Raw genomic sequence first — 13636 nt, forward strand, 5'->3', positions numbered from 1 at the left:
TTTTTTAAAACATTTGAAACATATATATTATCTTAAGAAAAGATCGACTTGATGTCAATCTATAAAACAATTTGAAGGCATAGGTGTGATAAAACAGTTTAAGTATAAGGAAACATTTGTTTGAAACTCAATTGAAAATAAATTTGAAATGTAGTGAACAGAGTAAAATATACAGTGTAATAAGGAGTTTAAAACATATAAAATGTTTATAAAAATCATTTGAAGGAAGCTGTTTGGTAAAACGGCTAATGAGTAGCCAAATCATTTGAATGTTGTATATTAATCACATGTGATTGATGTAATAACAAGCATAATTCTACTTATTAATCACATGTGATTGATATGATAACTAGCATGATTCTACTTGTATCCCCCCCATAAAACATTTAAAAGTCGTTTAAAACATTATTTAAGGGGTATGAACTCACCTGCAGTAAGTGACTAGAATTGAACGGACTGTTATCGTAAGGAAGGATCGGGCAAGTGCTTGGTGTCAAGTGAAGACTTTAGACACACACAATGATCTAATTACATATGAAGACATGTATATAATTAATTAGTGATTAAAACACTAATTATACAAGTATAAACATTTAACCGCGAGGAAAACACTCTTGGTCAAGTGTTAGGAGGTAATGGGTTGCAACAAAGGAGTGAAATGCCCCTAATGGGTGTTTATGGTCTAAAGATCATATGTCTTGGAGTTTACGGCCCAGGGGAGTAAACTCCTGGCCGTAAACTCTCAACAAAGCCTCTAAATGAAGTCTAACAATTATACAACTCATGTGGTGAATTGTTTCAAGGCTAAATCAAGTGTTTGGGTGCCATATTAACTCCTTTAAGAAGTTTACGGCCTTAGGACCATATTCTGTAACAGCCCGGAATCCCAGGTTTTGTTATACTTATGTTTTGGGTGTTTTAAGAGGGGACTCGGCGAGTTGGAGTCTAGACTCAGCTAGTAAGATCGCAGATCTGGTCGCGGGTTCGCGACTGGACTCGACGAGTCCGGATATGGACTCGGCGAGTCTGCGCTGTTTAGCGAAAACCCTAACCGTCCAGGTTTGGGATGTATATGAAGGACTTATTGGCCGTCATTGTTCACTTTAGCCTTCTGAGAGAAACCCTAAATCGACTGTGTGCATCTGGAGCAAGGTTGAAGACCATTGTTGAATTTGGAGGAGTTGTTGTGCAAGGAAGAGAAGGCTTGGCTAAGGGAACAACAAGGGGAGTCACGTTCGGAGGATTGGGGACACAGAGAGCACATCATCCAGGTAAGAATTCGAGTTATTCTCTGCTATGTTGATGTGTATATGGATTTAGGGTTTATGGAACCCTTTTGTGACTAGATTGAATGTTACCCTAGTCCCCCAAACGATTGGAACCCTGTATTGGGACCTTTGGAGGTCCAGAATGTCCCATGCCTGAGCATTTCGGGAATTGATGGAGGTTTTGGATTGGAATCCTTATGCCTTAGGTCAAAATGTAAATTATGAATCATGGGGTGTATTATGAGCACCGAAATGAGGACCTTACGTGATGAATCAGTTTAGGAAGGCCATACCTATGAATGGTCGGAGCAGTTCTGACCTTAGAAGGCAGTTTGAGCGGTTGGATGGCATGGACTCGCCGAGTCCGATGAACAGACTCGGCGAGTAGCTTGAAGATTAACTGGGACTCGTCGAGTTGTTCTTCAGACTCGGCGAGTTGAGTCGGGGTGGCCCCGCGATTCTTCCAGGAGGAACTCGTCAAGTCAAAAAGGGGATACTCGACATGTAGAAAGGGAATCTTAAGGAATCGGTGAGCTAAGGGCGAGTGGACTCAGAGTGGTTGAACTCGGCGAGTCTTGGGGTGACTCGGCGAGTTAGGTCGCGGGTTGAGTGAAGTTCTGAGTATGGGGACTCGGCGAGTAGGGTCAGTCAGGGGTTGACTTTGACCTTGTCTTTGACCAAGGATTGACCAGTGGTTCCAAGGGTATTTTGGTAATTGTTGTTTATTGTTTGAGTTCAGTGCATTGGTGACTGTCCAGAGGTGGAGATCGTATCAGTGATCGGAGCAGCTTGAGCTATCTGTTCAGTCGGCAGTTTCGAGGTGAGTTATCCTCACTATATCGCTAGGGTTTATGGCACCAAGGCCGACCCTTTTTATCGGATGGAAATCCGGGTAGTTGTCATTGTTATGATATAGGCGGGAAGGCATTACATGTTATGGGCCGTAAGGCTTTGCTATGTGGACCGGAAGGTCATGGCCTGGAAAGGCGTATGTATGCATTTAGTATGTTGACTGATTCATAGGGTAATGTTATGATAGTGACCGGCTAGACCGGTATCTTGTTAGAGTAATGCTATGATATGTGATATGTTGATCGATTGTTGTCTATGAACTGCTATATGATTAATTGTTATGTTATATATACATTTTATGCTTATGGGCCGGAAGGCAATATGTTATGGGCCGGAAGGCTTTGCTATGTGGATCGGAAGGTCAGGGCCTGGAAAGGCGTATATGCGGATGGTATTTTGGGGGTATCTCACTAAGCTTTCGAGCTTACAGTTGCGGTTTATGTTTCAGGTTCTCAAGATTCTGTGGCAAGGCAAAGGCGTGATCGTACCGTTCCTCGCGTTGGTGTTTTATGATATGAACCTGGGAAATTACTCTGTTTAATAATGCATTGAAAACCTTTTTGTAACAACGTTAATAAAATGGGTGATTGTGAAAAGTTTTAATTGTTTTGAAACTTTGGATGTTACAAGTTGGTATCAGAGCCTTGGTTTGAGTGAATTGGGGGAAACATTCGTGTGACTCCAGTCTCAAATCGAGGAGGATTTTAAAAAGAGAAATTAAAATGGTTTTCAAATTTAGTAAAAGGAGGACGCGGAGGTACAATCAGCCAGAGCCAGTAAGTAACCCCAAGATACCATACATGATATTTGTTTTATTGAGCTTGATAGAACAGCATGCTAGAGTTAGGCTAGGGATCTTCAGGAATTCATGATAATGTTGCCTGATTTGTGATGCCTGTAGCTTAGGGTCCCTTATGGGATGTTCTCAGTGTTCCTCTTGTGGTGAGGGTTAATAATTGTTATGCATGTTCCCTAGGGTATTGTGGTAGTACTTCATACAAATATGGGTAGGTGTGGAAGGTAGTATGGGCCCGTACTACTGAAAGCACAGGACCCATACGCGTATCAAGGAAACCATGATCTCTAGGGGAGGGTTGAGAGAGTTGGATCCCAGGATTGTGGGAAGTGTCTGAGATTGGTATGGTGTCTTCGGTATGGAGATTTCGAGGCATGATGATAGTGGATCCGGATCAGGATCGGGAGCTGGAGAGCGAGTCCCGGGTGCATCGGTGCTGTCGGAGGTTATCAATCGGACGAGCATGAGTGAGTTGAATGCGAGGATTCGCAAGATCCTGCGTAATGGGGTTGCTGCATTGTTTCGGGCTGAGTTGCCGGAATTGTTTAAGGTCGATCAAGACCGCCATGATGGAGTATTTTGATGAGCGATATGCGGCTCTCGCAGAGACGGCTGCCGCGGTGGCTACATCGGCTGTAGCAGCGGCAAGGGGAGGAACTAGTCGGAGTTTTCAGTATCGGGACTTCTATTATACGATGCCTCCCACATTCGATGGAGTTCAGGACCCGATTGTTGCTATGAGATGGTTATCAGACGTGGAGGGGTGTTTCTCCACGAGTTTATGCCCTACTGATCAGAGAGTGAGGGGTGCTCTGAACCTATTGAGGCTCGGAGCGAGGGATTGGTGAAGATTGACTGCGAGGTCATTTTCCGACGCGCAAAGGGATGCGGTTTCAGGGGATCAGTTCAGAGAGATGTTCAGTACTCGCTATGTTCCGCGAGATGAGAGGGAGAGATTGGCTCGGGAGTTCCTTGAGCTGAAGCAGGATTCAGAGTCGGTGACTGAGATCACCAGGATGTTTATTGAGAGGGCGATGTTTTGCCCTGAGTTTGCTTCGGAGCAGGCACAGATGTCCCGATATCTGAGTATGCTAAAGGGGGTGATATTAGACAGTTCGTGTCTGCACAGAGGAGCGAGACCTTGTTGGGGTTGCAGGAGGCCGCCATGCGGCGTGAGTTAGAGGTTGAGTTGCAGTTGCGTGAGCTGGGGCAGGCTCCGATGCAGTCGCAGCCAGCGCCGGAACGGTCCAATACCGTTGATGTTAGAATGGGGGATCGGAGCGGCCACACTTGTGGGAAGTGTGGGAGGGGTTACACCGGAGTTTGGTGGTCTGGTGGTGCATACCGCAAGTGCGGAATGGAGGGGCACTATGCGCGGGATTGTCGGCAGTCAGTGCCGATTCGGGATTTGAGGATTTGTTATCATTATCGGCAGGTTGGACATTTGAGGGTCAATTGTCCATAGCTTTCTGCAGGACCGGTGCAGGCTCTAGCACCGGCCACCTTGAGGAGTTCAGGAAGAGGACAGGATGGAGCGGAGCCCCAAGGGCTCGGGGTCGTGCTTATCGGCTTGCGGCAGAGGGAGACGGAGCGGTGTCGGAGGCAGCTGCGGGTATGATGCTTTCTTGATGTCTTGATTGTCTTGCGTTGATTGTGGCGTATTGTTTGTGCTGGTATCTTGTGTGGATTTCGATGCGGTATTCGTTGTTTCGCGGGTTTGGCATGGTTATGGATTGGTGTTTCAGGTTTTCGCTTTGGCATTCGTTGTTCCCTGATGGTTTGGTATGGTTATAGTTTGGTGTTTTGGTGCCGGTAGCCTTGTGCGGTTTTCGATGCGGTATTCATCCTTTTGCAGGTTGTGAGTTTGGTTATGGGTTATTGTTTGGGAATTCCGTTGGTTATCGTTCAGGAGGGTTGATAGTGGAGATGCGACACTGGGTTGAATGTCGGGTAGCATCTACAGTCGTGGAGTGGATAATTGAAAGACCGGATTCTTTTGAGCTGATTGATCAGGGAAGAGATGTGTTTTGCTGAGGGTTGCTTATGCTTGTGGGAAGCAGTCAGTGTGTAAATGTTCTCTTTGTGCAGGATTGTTCTGAAAGGTCGTTAATGGCGATCGGTGGCTGTTAGTCAGTGCTTTAAGTGGGGGAGAATTGGAGAATTCTCCGGGAGATCGATAAGTATGTGAGAGTGCTTAGCTGTTGGGATTCAGCAGTGTACTGTCAGCTCAGAGTATAGGCTGACAAGAGCGAGTGTCGGGTATGCGGGGCAGGATACAGACCTAGGGCATTTGATTGTGGAGGCATGGGAGCAGGCCGGGATCAAGTTTGAGTAAGTAACCGGGGTTATGTGATCAGAGTATTTGTATGCTTGATATACGTGATGGGTCGTACTGTATTAATCCCACGGGATTTATGTTGTGCATGTTTCTGGAGTTGGAACCGGAAGGTTCCCAGAGTTAGAACCTGAGGGTTCACAGAGTTTGGGTGTACCGACCCACAGAAATATAGCTTCGAGTGGCTAGTGTGTGTTATGAGAGTCAGTCCAGTCATGCTGGGGATTCTGATGGTATTGCTGGATCAGTTTGAAATTGCGGATTGTGTATGTTGCAGTGTGATTGCATTGGAAGGTCTGGCCCCGGGTTAGTGATTTTGTTTAGTTAAGGTAGTGATTCTATGGAGTGGAGAGAGTGAATGGGCTTGAGAGCCCCTGCAATGAGAGCCAGAGTATGTGGTTAGCGGTTACGCAAAAATGGTGGTGTCGCTTGGGACGAGCACCGTGGCACTAGTTGGAGTAGCGTTATGGCCAAGAGGGTTCCTTGGAAAAGGAAAAGAGAAAGGTGTGTAACTCCGAAGGGGAGTGCAAGTTCACGAAAGTGAAAGTTGCAGAGCAGAGTTATGGTTAGAGTATTCGAGTATGGTTTTGAGCATCGTGTGCGCGGCGGTGAGGTAGGAACCCATCCGGTTTGGGATGTCTGTTGAGGCTCAGAAGGGATGCAGGGGGAGAGAGAATCTTGAATTCTCAGTGTGAGTCTGATCAGGGTATAGGGTGGATATTAGTGGTTCATCCTGGGAGATGTTCGAGGACATCATCAGTGTATCGGGTCTTCCAACCTGCGGGTGTTGGGGCTAGTTCAGCATGGGTATGTGATTGCAAGAGGAGAACTCGTGAGAGTTGCTCTGAGAGTGAGAATGGGTCTCTCAGTCGGTCCGGTATGGACAAAGTGGGCTTTGGATCGGGGATCCGGTGGTTTCTGGATTCCTAACCCTTGTGGGTCGAGGGATTGTTGAGATTTAGAGCAGAGTTGCATCTTGGGTAATTCTCGGTTACAGAAAGTGATGGGTAGTACAGAGATCGTGCTTCAGTCGACAAAGCAGATTCAGCAGATGAGACAGAGGTTATTGACCGCCAAGAGCCGACAGGAAAAGTTATGCAGACAGACGCCGGTCCGAGCTTGAGTTTCAGGTCGACGACTTCATACTCCTGAAGGCCTCTCCTTGGAGAGGAGTGATTCGATTCAGGAAGAGGGGCAAGTTGGGGCCCCGGTATATTGGGCCTTTTCATGTGATTGCGGGGGTAGGCCGGGTGGCCTACTGTTTGGAGTTGCCCACAGATTTGAGACAAATCCACGACATCTTTCATGTGTCGCAATTGAGAAAGTATATATAGCCGATGAGTCGGCAGTGGTCCCGTTAGAAGACATTCAGGTGGATGCGGGCCTGAATTATGCCAAGAGATCAGTGGTCATCAGAAATCGGAAGATCGAGGTTCTGAGGTATAAGGAGATACCTCTGGTGTTAGTTCAGTGGCAGCACCGGAGGGGATCAGAAATGACCTGTGAGCTGGAACGTGAGATGTGGGAGCAGCATCCGGAACTATTTTCAGAGTGAGACTTCGAGGGCGAAGTCTAGTCCTAGTGGGGGAGAATTGTGACAGCCCGGAATCCCAGGTTTTGTTATACTTATGTTTCGGGTGTTTTAAGAGGGGACTCGGCGAGTTGGAGTCTAGACTCGCCGAGTAAGATCGCAGATCTGGTCGCGGGTTCGCGACTGGACTCGACGAGTCCGGATATGGACTCGGCGAGTCTGCGCTGTTTAGCGAAAACCCTAACCGTCCAGGTTTGGGACGTATATGAAGGACTTATTGGCCGTCATTGTTCACTTTAGCCTTCTGAGAGAAACCCTAAATCGACTGTGTGCATCTGGAGCAAGGTTGAAGACCATTGTTGAATTTGGAGGAGTTGTTGTGCAAGGAAGAGAAGGCTTGGCTAAGGGAACAACAAGGGGAGTCACGTTCTGAGGATTGGGGACACAGAGAGCACATCATCCAGGTAAGAATTCGAGTTATTCTCTGGTATGTTGATGTGTATATGGATTTAGGGTTTATGGAACCCTTTTGTGACTAGATTGAATGTAACCCTAGTCCCCCAAACGATTGGAACCCTGTATTGGGACCTTTGGAGGTCCAGAATGCCCCATGCCTGAGCATTTCGGGAATTGATGGAGGTTTTGGATTGGAATCCTTATGCCTTAGGTCAAAATGTAAATTATGAATCATGGGGTGTATTATGAGCACCGAAATGAGGACCTTACGTGATGAATCAGTTTAGGAAGGCCAGACCTATGAATGGTCGGAGCAGTTCTGACCTTAGAAGGCAGTTTGAGCGGTTGCATGGCATGGACTCGCCGAGTCCGATGAACAGACTCAGCGAGTAGCTTGAAGATTAACTGGGACTCGTCGAGTTGAGTTGGGGTGGCCCCGCGATTCTTCCAGGAGGAACTCGTCGAGTCAAAAAGGGGATACTCGACGTGTAGAAAGGGAATTTTAAGGAATCGGTGAGCTAAGGGCGAGTGGACTCAGAGTGGTTGAACTCGGCGAGTCTTGGGGTGACTCGACGAGTTAGGTCGCGGGTTGAGTGAAGTTCTGAGTATGGGGACTCGGCGAGTCATAGGGTTGACTCGGCGAGTAGGGTCAGTCAGGGGTTGACTTTGACCTTGTCTTTGACCAAGGATTGACCAGTGCTTCCAGGGGTATTTTGGTAATTGTTGTTTATTGTTTGAGTTCAGTGCATTGGTGACTGTCCAGAGGTGGAGATCGTATCAGTGATCGGAGCAGCTTGAGCTATCTGTTCAGTCGGCAGTTTCGAGGTGAGTTATCCTCATTATATCGCTAGGGTTTATGGCACCAAGGCCGACCCTTTTTATCGGATGAAATCCGGGTAGTTGTCATTGTTATGATATAGGCCGGAAGGCATTACATGTTATGGGCCGTAAGGCTTTGCTATGTGGACCGGAAGGTCATGGCCTGGAAAGGCATATGTATGCATTTAGTATGTTGACTAATTCATAGGGTAATGTTATGATAGTGACCGGCTAGACCGGTATCTTGTTAGAGTAATCCTATCATATGTGATCTGTTGATCGATTGTTGTCTATGAACTGCTATATGATTAATTGTTATGTTATATATGCATTTTATGCTTATGGGCCGGAAGGCAATATGTTATGGGCCGGAAGGCTTTGCTATGTGGACCGGAAGGTCAGGGCCTGGAAAGGCGTATATGCGGATGGTATTTTGGGGGTATCTCACTAAGCTTTCGAGCTTACAGTTGCGGTTTATGTTTCAGGTTCTCAAGAGTCTGTGGCAAGGCAAAGGCGTGATCGTACCGTTCCTCGCGTTGGTGTTTTATGATATGAACCTGGGAAATTACTCTTTTTAATAATGCATTGAAAACCTTTTTGTAACAACGTTAATAAAATGGGTGATTGTGAAAAGTTTTAATTGTTTTGAAACTTTGGATGTTACATATTCCCTTGGAGTTTATGGCCGTAAACTCCCTTGGGAGGGTGTTTATGGTGTTTTCAAGTCTCTAAATTAACTAGGAACTAAACTAGGCTTTTGTACTTGGCTTTAGAAGAGTTTATGGCACCATTTGGCGCCATTTTATGGACTTCACGGCCGTAGAACCTTTTGGGCCGTAAACTCCCTTACTCTTGGTGTTCTAAGTGTGTTAGCTAGTCCAAAACTCATTTAGGTGCATGCCCGAATTGGTCTCTTGGCTTAAAGAAGGAGTTAGGGTGTCATTTGACCCCTTTATAGGTGTTTACGGCCCAAGAGTTTTTCTTGGCCGTAAACTCCTTTTTCCTTGTGATTCCTTATGTTTTCTAGGCTTTAAACACTTTAGGGTACTTGTCCTAATTGAAGTCTAAGCTTTAGAAGGTGTTTCAAAGCATTTTGGCATGTTCAAGGGAGTTTACGGCCTAAGATATTCTTGGGCCATGAACTCCCAAACTTGGGTGATTCTAGGTTGATTTCATGTCCCTATTACACTGCTATACAAGTCAAAGGCAGTAGTACATCACGGGGGACAATCTAGGCTTGGTTTCGGGAGTTTACCGCCCAAGAACAAGTTGGGGAGTAAACTCCTAAATCGGATGATTTAGCTATGCAATCTATGTTATGAACACAATTTAAGCTTTCTAACACTACTAGAAAGAGTTACTCACAATTTGGGATAAAACCCGAAGATCCGTGAGAGAGAATTTTGACTTTTCTCTAAATGGAATTCAACAAATGAACCAATTTGGTTCAGAATTCTATTTATAGTCATGAGATATTTTTGGCAGAAAATATTTATATTCCTGGAACGAACTCTAATGTCCTAGAGTCTTGGAATAACAGTGTTGCACAAAACCCTAGTGCGTCCACTCTCCTAATATCTCCTTAAGTGTAAAAATCCTGAAAATTGCAAAATTTATACTCGAAGTCTGAATTTTCACTGTAACTGCTCTACTTCTATTGGCTTGATATGGTTTGTTCAGAATGGAAATTTCGGGTTTTCACACCATGTAGATTTGCATGGTTATTCACACCCGCTTTGTGATCCTCGGTATCCCAGTCACAAACTAGAGGGGCATATCGAGATTTAAACATGCCGTTGAAAAGTTCAATGAATGTCAAAAAATCTAGGAATTCTCAAAACATTTAAAACTTAAAGATTACATTTTTCATGGTGAAGAATTAGTGAATCGTCATTCACTTACCTCCAAATTATTTGCGTGTTAGATTATAGTATCCCTTTTCTAATGTGTAAATAATGTTGTTGGTCCTAGCCATAAATTTCCATTTTGGGTGTTAATTAGGGACTTAACTCTAATAAACTTTGTTCCTTTCTATTTTTAGATGTCTAATGCAAACAATGTTGCTGCTAGCTCACTCATGCTAATGAGCCTTTGTCAAAAAGTGACTTTCGATGGATCGAACTTTAGCGAATGGATAACATACATTCGCACGATCGCTCGTTACGAGGACAAGGAGTATGTTCTTGATGAGATGCTTGAAAAGATCAATCCAAAAACTGCTACTCCCGAAGAAATGGTTGTGTTTGAAGCACATGAGCGTGATGCAACGAAAGTCCATTGCATCATGATAGCCACTATGAACTCCGATTTCCAAAAGTCCGATGAGGACATGTATCCTTATGAGATGCATCTAGGCTTGATGGAGTTGTTGGATTAATGTCTAAGTCCATAACTATATTTGGTATGTACTTGACCCGACCCGGCATGGTCCATTTGGGTTGCACTTCACCGACACAATTTATATGGATAATCTTTTGAGAATAGTATGTTTATGATTAATATTAATATATTATAAGTTCTAATATATTATTATGGAATCATATTATTTAATTAGTATTGATCAAGAATTAATTTATAATTAATTAAGTGATCAAAAGGAACTAATTAAATATGGACTCTTATATATATGGAATGGGCCAAGTTCATTTAGGTTGGGCTAAGCTTTCATGGATAGTCCATGGAGTGTTTAACCCATGTATCCTAGGAAATGAAAGGTCATGGGTATTAGGGTTTAACCCTAATCCTCCATACTATATAAAGATGTCTTTGGTTGGTGAAATTGGCACTAGTGTGGATACACTAAGAGGGCTAGCCGATTTCACTAAGAGAAAACCAAGTATTCATATTGTCTAAAGTCTTCCAAGGTGTCTTGGTGATTTGTGATTCCACTTGAGGCTTCCACACTATTGGGGCTAAGCTCTTAAAGCTTGAAGACATCAAGCTACATCAAAAGAGGTATGTATTCTATCTTGCTAAGTCCTTGGAAGTTCTTATTTGCATGTATAATAGAGAAAACATAGATCCAAGGTATTTAGGGTTGCATGTACACTTAGGAGTGTTAGAATGCTCAAAACCCAACAGTGGTATCAGAGCCTAGGCTTGTTTTCTTGTTATACCTGCAATAGAAGCTGAAAAAACGAATTTGGTGTTGTCTGATCATCAGACTCGGCGAGTCCATCAGAGGACTCGGCGAGTCCATGCCTAAAAATTGATGAATTCGATCCAACTCGCCGAGTTGGTTCATGCACTCGACGAGTTGGACCCCCAGACAGCATAAACTCGACTTTTTTGGCTAGAAATGGACTAGGAACATTACCCTAAGTTGTTTTTGAACTTATAAATGTGTCTTTTGATGTGGTAATGTTCATGCTAATCCATTTTCAAAGATAATTGTCAATAGATTCATGTTTTGTATTAGTTTAAGGTTTAAACTAATTACATGAGAAAGTTTGATTTGAATTATCTTGTTCTTATGAGTTGCTTAGATTAATAGAAAAGTTAATTGAAATAGTTGTTTTCAATCCATTTTAATCTAAGAGTTGAGTATAAAATGTGTTTGTGTAACTTGTCCTCAAGTTACATGAAAAGTCACATTTAAGACTCATAAAACTCATAAAAGTTGGCAATGGTTACAAAATGAAGAGTCTTGTGTCATTGAATAATTTTTATGACTCCATAACTTGTCCTCAAGTTATGGAAGTTCAAGAGTCACTTCATTAAAGAAAAATATGTAACCATAATTAAATCCATAAGTTATAAAATAAAGAAAAAGTTAGTTCTTTTATTAGTTTAAAGTCTTCCATAACTTGTCCTCAAGTTATCGAACTTGAAGAGTTTTTGGATTAAAACTACTTTAAACACATAAGTTATGGAATTAATTAGTTTTTAATAGTTTCAAAACTTGCCCTCAAGTTTTGGAATTTGAAAAGTTTTCCTTATGAATACTTTAATTCCAAGTTAGCCCTTAGAATTTTAAAAGTTAAAATTCAACCCTTATACTTTATAATATTATAAGTTAATAATATATATATGTATAAGAGTAAAGTTAGTCTTACCGCTAGTACGCCTCATTCACGAAGCCGGTTTATAAGGTGGGCATAAGGTTGTTGCCTATAAAATGGCAACTTAATGGGTGTCCACTCTCACCCACCGCTTGCTTGACCGGTGGAGGGTCATTAGCCGAACGGGTTTGACAAGACTATAATTCTCCTTCATTAAAAGTATTAATGATAATACTAAGTAACTAAACTCTTAATAATACCCAATCTTAGTTACTTAGGAAAAATGTGAATAAGGTGCTAACCCATGAAATTACACTTTACACTTTGTCTAAGTCGTTAGTGGAGCGTGTGTGGTTAACCGGCACACTAACTTGGACTTAACAAGGTAGGTAAAGGGTGACTTAATATTTATCATAGTATCGATGGAGCGTGTGTGGTTAACCGGCACATCGATTGAGGGGTAATTTATTAAGGGTACCAAGTGATTTGCATGGTTACTTCACACCTTGTTTTGTGATCCTCGGCATCCCAGTCACAAAACCTGAAGGGCACACTCGAGATTGAAACATGCCTTTGAACAGTTCAATGAATCTCAAAGATCTAGGAGTTTCAACACCAATTAAAACCTAATAATACATTTCGTTTATCTTGGTGGAAATTGGTGAATCGTCATTCACCTACCTTCAAATATTTTATAGCTTGGATTACGGCATACCTCTTCTAAGTTATAAAATAGTTTGTTGGGTCCTAGCCTTAATATTTCATATTGGGTTTCATATTAAGGACTTTAAATCCACTATCTTGAATATCTCCCAAAAGATGTCTGGTTTAGACACCTATGATCTTCCCAAATCTCTTGAAACAAGGTTTCCTAATGAGGATGATGTCCCATGGATATCATACTTCTTTCTCCTCCTCCAATTATTCTCCCTAACCCACAAGTTCTTGAAAAGTTTAAGGTCACTCAAGCCCTATTGGCAAGGCAAGGTCTAGGTGTGATCACATCTTGGAGATGTGGTCACATATTGACAAGCCGGGAGAGTTGGGTGTCAAAGTCTTGAGAAAGTTGGTGGTTCAACTACTTTCTAAGTCACATAATGAGTTCTTTTGGAACACCTATGAAACAGACTATGACAAGACCCTTAATGATCTTATCTATTTGCTAAGATCAACTTCCTAAAACTTTATGGACATTGACAATAGTGACACAGGAAATCCAGAAAAGCATTCTCTTCCCAATGGAAAGGGATTGGCCATAGTCAACTCGGTTGACCAAATGGTAAAGAGAAAAGCTAAGTCTGTGATAGTCTCGTGTACCATTATCAAAGGGTCCATATGTTTATATTGCCAAAGGAAGGGGCATTGGTTGCGAAGCTGCCAAATTTACCTAAGGATGTTAAAGTCAATAAGTTTGACTCTACTTCAGGTCAATTCCACTATCTAACTCTGTTAAGTTTCTATTCTGAGATCCTTGATACATGATGTGACTGGGTCACATGGTGATGTTTTAAGAATCAAAGAAAAGTGAAGAAACCTAAAGAAAGAATATGCTGAATCTGATCGCATAGATGGATTTCT

This window comes from Lactuca sativa, chromosome 9, assembly GCF_002870075.4.
Source record: "Lactuca sativa cultivar Salinas chromosome 9, Lsat_Salinas_v11, whole genome shotgun sequence".
Taxonomy (NCBI): domain Eukaryota; kingdom Viridiplantae; phylum Streptophyta; class Magnoliopsida; order Asterales; family Asteraceae; genus Lactuca; species Lactuca sativa.